The following is a 7,880-nucleotide window of genomic DNA, read 5'->3' as shown; positions in this document are numbered from 1 at the left end:
AAATATTTTGGGACCGAGAAACCTAAAATTTCTTAGCCCGATGATGGTGATGGAGACTGATATTCGCGGAATTCTCGTCAATTAGATAATGTCCAGAAAGGTTGGTGATTTTGTATTTTGTCGAAAGAGCCCATGTCTCTGGGTATGAAATGATCAAATATTATGTACCGGTCTTTCCCATTAAATGGAAGTAATGTTGCCTTTCTAGTCCTTGGTATTAAAATTGTCACACTTAGTACTAATAATCCTGTGATGTGACATGATAAATTGGAATAGTTTATAAACTTTTAAATAGTGGTGGTAATTGCATTATCATGGAGTTATTTTGTAGGTATCTTGTATAAATGTCGTCGGATTTCAGTAATCAAAAAAAAATCTAAATAAATGTTAATTAACGTTAGTAAATATTAATATTCAATTACTTACCGACTTTTTATGTCTATCGGTTAGAAGACGTACCCGTCTCTTCGTCAGGACACTCTACACCAACATGCAATTACTAAAATACACTTTCACTTTAATATTTTAAAAAAATGTATACCGTTAGTAAATAATCAAATATCTTATCAATATAGCCCACTTTTTGATTTAAAAATTAACCGGTCGTGAACCGTTCAACCACTTAGCCCCTTCCCATCCCAACATCTCTCCCACATATTCTGCATCATATCCATAAATATTATTTACCTAATTTAAGTGCATGTTTGGGCATGGTGGGGTTTGCATGAAATTTAAGTATTTCTTCGTAAATAATATGTACACTAGGGTGACGGTTAAGGTGAAAGAGTATTTTTTAGTATTTTGCATGTTTGTGAAGTGAGTGTCCTGACAAAGAGACGGTTTGGTCTCGTAACCGGTAGACACAAAAGTCGGTAAACGGTTAAATACTTATATTTACTAACATTATTTAAAATATTTGAACACAAAGTTAATGCTTTGAACATAAATAATAAATTAATGATATTCAGTTTATAAAAATCACCATAGTGGAAATAGATTTTTGTAACTGAATTTAATACAAGTCAAAACAGTTTTTAGAACCGTTTGTGTTATTGCAATATTTTGGTCATAAGGAAGAATAATTATCTGACAGAAGTTCTCCATATAATTCGCTAAACTCATCTTAAAAGGGGCAAAAAAAGCTGTCGAGTCAAATTCAATGCAAATCGCGGTTTTTGAAATTGAAAAAATAAGGTTACTCGATTTTAGACAAAAAAGTTTTTTTTGGTAAATAGTTTTTTTTTGGTAAACAGGCATATTGACAGACCAAAAAATTATTTCAATATTTAAATTACTCAGAGTCACAAACGCTCGTCCGGGGTTCTGTTTTAATTTAAAACACAGAACTGTATTCTTCATCTGTAGTAATAACAATAAATTTAAATAAATATATATTATAAATATAAACATATGCAATGGATTTAATATTTTCACAAAAATTAAGATTTCCAAAACGCTTTTTGAATAAATTTTGTATTTTCAATTGATTGAATAGATATTTTACAATAATGTATATGAGAAGGGAAATGTGCTTTTTAAAGTTTGATAAAAGTTTGGACAAAACTTTTTATTTGATCCGTTGCATTTTGAATAAATTATGATTTCACGAAAACCTTTTCAAATGAATTTTATAAAAAACTAGATACCATTTTTATGGATTTGAAGTAAGCTGTGATTAATTGTTTTTTAAGCAATTGAAAATTATGAATTAATGGTGATTTCTCCAGGATTGTACTAAGCACTTACACTTAACGCGGGGTGGATTCTTGAAGTTTTATTTATCAAATTTTAATTAAGACACTTAGGTTTATTCTTAGGGGAGATTTGAATAAGAGGCACTTTAAACTTTCTTATAATTCCTTAGTCTTTGAAGGTTGCTGGAATTACTGAGCAATGATTTCCGACGTGTACCTACCTTTAAAAAATCTATATTTATTTTGTTACTTAAAAATCTTGAAATTGTTTGTACCTACCTAATGATAGGATAATTAAATATACAAACTACTCTTTTACTTTGAAAAAGTTGTTATTTCAAGCTTATCGCCAATTCAATTTATATCAAGCTTATCGTCAATCTTGCATGGTTTGAATTAAATTTCGAATAAATGAAATTATACATCAAAATCTAATTTTATACTAAAATTTAAAACAAAAATAAACAAAAAAAAATGCAGTATACTATAAAGAGAAGATCTAACAACGGACTGTTTAAGTTGGTCAAAGATTTTACTTACGGATTATTAAAATTGTTTGATCATCACTTCTAAGTTGTTTTTAAGTGGACAGAGATTGTAAGTAGGCATACATAAAAAAGAATATTGAAAAAAACTTTCTTTTTAAAAAAAATTGAGCATATAATGTAGAATACCATTCTGTTCTAAATATTAAAAAAAATGGAAGACTTTTTTTTATCAATACATACACAAAACTTCGGCAAATACAACGAAGTTTTAAAGTAGGTAATATACAGCTACTTTTAAAGACTAGTATTTTTGGTCAATTGCTGGCCTCGTGGTGTAGTGTTAAGCACGTTTGCCTGCCATGCAAGAGGTCTCGGGTTTAATTTTTGACATGGTTGATGTGAAATATTAATTTAAAACGGTGTTTTTAATACTAGAATATTTCTTCCTGGACTGGCACCTGAACCGTAAGACTGATCAGCTTTCCTTCATGTCAGAAAAATGACCGAGATAAGCTGCGATTGATGTACCGAAGCAATACCCTATGCACCATTAAAAGCAGAAAGGGAAAGATGATTAAAAAATATATTTTCTTTAGTATCTAAAAAGTATTTTTTTTAAATGTTTTCTTACTACGGTGTTTTCATGTTTTTAATCATTCTTTGAGATCGAAAAGTTTTTTAATATTAAATTTATTATAAAGACGTATAGTGAAAAAAGTTCGATAAATAAAAATAATACTGATAACGTGGTGATGTCACGTTGTGGGAGAAATTATGTGTAAAGAAATTCGATTAGAACCGCGGCCCACGTGGGAAATCAGGTACGCAATCTTGATGAAACATGTTTTTATATATCTAATTAATTGGATGTACCTTTATTTTTGTGAACAACATAATTTCAAGGCCATTTAAATATCGAATAAAAAATAAAATAGTTTTTTTTGGAGTCTCCAAATGTAAATTTTATAAAAATATCTAATGATACGATCGCGTTCACGCCGTTGGGTTTTGATATATAGTTTGTGCAAGAGCATCGCGTAATATGCAAGGCCTAGACAGAAAGCTTTTAAAACATTATAAAAGAAGAACAGTAGTGAGATCGCTTTTGTTTCCGCGCCGACAGCCTCCAACTAAAATGTGAATATTAATCTCTAAATCTCCTGATTGTAAATTATTCTTACTATTATTATTAATTAAGTGAAAAATAAATCTCACGTGAGTAATTCTCATTGCGTATCATATAATAATTATTGTGACCAACGTAATTTAAAATAACCGTAATTACCCAGTTTTTTTTTTAAAGAGGGAAATACTTGAGGTCTTTTAATTTGCCAAAATATTTGAATTTTCAGACCATCTTCTTACAGTCGTAAATAATTTGTGCTGGAAAAATGGAAATCGAGTTGTGGTAGAGTGGGATTTGAACTTCGGACCTTTGGCTCGTGAGTTTACAATACTATCACGAGACCACAACACGGTTTTCAATTGGTTTTGCGGTTGGTAAAACAGTTTTTAATAATAAACGGTATTTCAACAACAAATCGAGTCCCAAAGTGGTGACCCCGACTCGATACAACTTCCAAAATCTGTAGAGACATTAAAAGTTATAATTCCGGTGTATAAATTTATTTTAATTTTGATCAAACGGTATTTTACGTCATAATCATAAATAATAATCAAAGTAATTTTATTTTTATGCCTTGTTTTCTTGAGGAAAAAAAAATAAATAAAAAAAAATATTGTAAGTATGAATGTTGATAAATCGAAAGTGATGGTTTTTGAAAGGGATGAAAATATAACTAAATGTGAAATTAGCGTGAATGGAGATATTCTGAATCAGGTAGAAGAATTTTTGTATCTGGAAGGTATGTTTACTAGGGATGGAAAGACTGAGAAAGATAGCGAAAGGAGGGTGAGTGCCGAGAATAGGGTGAACGGTGCACTTAAATCTACTTTGGCAAATAAATTTTTATCGCAGGAGGCAAAACTAGCAGTTCACAACGGAGTTCTAGTGCCAACTCTAATATATGGGAGTGAAGTATGGAAATAAAATAAACGAAATAGGTTAAATGCTGTCAAAATGCGATTCCTCCGGCAAATATGTGGTAAAACGATGTATAATAGGTGCACAAATGTCGAGATCCGTGAACTGTGTAAGGCTGAGACATGCATTATCGACAAAATCAAGAAAGGAGTGTTGAGTTGGTTTAGACATGTAGAGCGAATGGAGAGCGAGAAAACGGCTAAAAGGATCTACGATGCGAATGTTGATGGATGCAGAAAATGAGGAAGATTGAGAAAGACATGGCACGATCATGTCCATAAAATACTTGAAGATGGACATATAAGAGTAGGAATAATTGGCGTGCGTGCATAAGAAGATGTATGAATGTAAAGGAAGCGAGGTCTGTAAGCAATGACAGAGTGATATGGCGTTCTATCCTCTTTGCCTACTCCTACGGGGAAACGGCGTGATGGTTTGTTTATTTGTTTGTTTTGTAATATAAGTAAAATAACTGAGGTTTTATCATTATGATAACAAATATAAATGTATTTATAATAAAAAAATACAATTATAACAATAAATGGTTCAATAAAAACAATAATAAAAATTACAACAATTTTTAACAAAAACGTGTATAAATAATAATAAAATAGGAAGCCCCATTGATGACAAACTCATTAGTATAAAGTAGTGCAAAAAAAGTATCGACAGATGTCTGGCACGTGAACAATATTAATAATACTCGTATGGGTAGTTTATTGTACCTTTTTCTGAGCCATACGCCATATGGCTAGCGAGGGATGGAACACAATGGACACTTTTCAGGATTCTCCCAAATATTTGCACCCGTAAAAATATTATATCTTATTGATATATATTTCAAATATTACCGGCTAAATTAGCAACGTAGTCTGCCTAGTGATATTGTGGCAAGCCCGATAGGCTTGAGCCCCTTATAAATGATAAAACTTTAATAGTAGATACTGTAACGCCCACCCTATGAAAGTACACAGTATGAGATTGATGCTGAAATAAATTTACTGTAGTTTTATGCACAACAACAACACACCATCACGCCGTTTCCCCGTAGGGGTAGGCAGAGAGGATAGAACGCCATAACACTCTATCTTAGCATACAGACCTCGCTTCCTCTACATTCATACATCTTCTTATGCACGCACGCTGATTATTCCTACTTTTGACATGTCCATCTTCAAGTATTTGATGGACTTGATCGTGCCATGTCTTTCTCGGTCTTCCTCGTTTTCTGCATCCATCAACATTTGCATCGTAGATCCTTTTAGCCGTTCTTTCGTTGTCCATTCGCTCTACATGTCCAAACTAACACAGCACCCCTTTCTTGATTCTGTCAATAATGCATGTCTCAGCCTTACACACTTCACGGATCTCGACATTTGTGCACCTATCATACATTGTTTTACCACACATTTGCCTGAGGGATCGCATTTCGACAGCATTCAACCTTCTTTCATCATTATTTTTCCAATTCCATACTTCGCTCCCATACTTTAGAGTTGGAACTAGAACTCCGTTGTGTACTGCTAGTTTAGCCTCCTGCGATAAACATTTGTTTGCCAAAGTAGAGTTTAGTGCACCGTTCACCCTGTTCCCGGCACTCACCCTCCTTTCAATATCTTACTCGGCCTTTCCGTCCCTAGTAAACATACTTCCCAGGTACACAAATTATTCTACCTGATTCAGAATATCTCCTTTCACGCTGATCTCACATTTAGTTATATTTTCATCCCTTTCAAAAACCATAACTTTCGATTTATCAACATTCATAAGCAAATCTCTTTTATTGCATACATCGTAGACTTTTGTTACCAAGAATTGAATATGCACTTATTACTAAAAAAAAATTCTACCCTTTTCTGTTTTCTAGATTGCGTTTTTAACATTTTTATTTTATTTATTAAAACTAATATGTCGATAAATAAATTCAAACTAAGCTTAAAGGTTTTTTTAAACCTATTCTATTTTGATTAGTATTACTGTATTATTATTTTTTGTTTTGCTTTTTATATCGTATAAGTTTTTTTTTACTGTACTCGTATATTTGAAATTATATAAATTCTAATAAATAAATAGCTTTAATAGTGAATGTCACTCTCCAAGCACAAGAGCTTATCTCTTTTTTGGAGAGTTACAGTTATAACATTTACTAGATGTATAAACGTAGATTTGTATTCCCTGGCATAATCGTACAAATAAATTTACCGTTTTTAAAAATAAATTTATTATTACATGGAAATTAATTTATCATTATCATATCGCGAAAAGTAAATATTTTTCTCCCAACTGACAATGTAAGCTGACCATGGATTATGCAGCTAACAATTTATTAAATATGTACTCGGACCAGAGAAAATCAACATGTAATAACGTCGACTTACCTGATGAGACTTCCTTGTCGGCGATCAACTCACGTTGTCAGAAAAATTCGTGATCAGGAACACTGCAGGCAGACAATTTCATCTGGAGGTGGCGGATAATGATAAACGGCGATTGATAATGAAATGTTTGCGGCGTTGTGCGAGTTTAAGAGAAGTTATGATAACTTTCACTGCGAAAATAGCGAAATACTTTTGTCAATTAAAAAAAACGTGCGTAACATAACTAGTGGAAAAAACTAAAAACAGCGCACGAAAATGTCCCGTGAGGAGTAGCAACCTCACAAAACCAAACTTAGCCAGTACCTACTTACATATGATTCCTCTGGCTAAAATACATCTTAACAAATTGTTGGCTCAACCAGGTCATAAGCCCAGTAAATGCTCATACTTCCATATTCCTTTCTCTAAAATGTTCTCCATCTCTGCTGTTATTTGTTAACAATAATAAATTCATGAATACATTTGCCAAACATAAAAGACTGACTCCGTTTTTAGTAAGATCAACATGAATTGTTTTTATTTTTTCTTTTATGTATGTTTTCATATTGAATAAAGGTTTTATTAATAAAAAAAATAATTAGTACCATGTAATTTAATTTGAAACAATTTTTTCAAACATATGTGTGAATTTTAATATCAAAATCTTTCTTCCATTCTTCTTTTTGATTCGATGACATATGCCTCTTCTATAAAATTAAAGACTCCATACCAAAAAAAGAAAAAATCATGAGATACGAAGCATATTTTAAATAAAAATTGAGCTACGTAATCGCCTTGTGGGGGAACCAGTAACAAGACAGATATAGCAAGGATACAAAGACAACAAAATTAAATATATTATCTTACATACTACTTACCCCACTTGAAAAAAAATGTATGCACTAGTCAAGACTACCAGGGCTGGTATTCCGAACGCGTTTACAGCGCGCTATAATGCGTATTTAGTACGTAAAAACGCGCTATACCGCGCTATAATTTCGTTTGGAATACCAGCCCAGAATACAGACAAGGCAACTTTCTGTATATATGGGCACCACCAAGGATGCTTATGACCTCAGATCTGGTAAGAATGCTGTAGTATCTGAAGAGGAAGCCTGCTTATCTTACCTTCATAAAACAAATTATTAATATTTGCTGCATTCGGAGTAGGTGCAAACGCAAAAGTCATGCGTCATTAGATTCGGATAACGGGACGATGACAAATTCATTGAGTATTTATTATTTACAGAGCAAAACAAAAATACTACGTTTTCCATGTCTTATTTCCATGTATATT

This window comes from Micrasema longulum, unplaced genomic scaffold (genome assembly GCF_059751315.1).
Source record: "Micrasema longulum isolate JH-2025_06_02 unplaced genomic scaffold, ASM5975131v1 h1tg001388l, whole genome shotgun sequence".
In the NCBI taxonomy this organism is placed as follows: Eukaryota; Metazoa; Arthropoda; class Insecta; order Trichoptera; family Brachycentridae; genus Micrasema; species Micrasema longulum.
The sequence above is the reverse complement of the archived record's forward strand: the minus strand, read 5'-3'. Positions refer to the sequence as shown.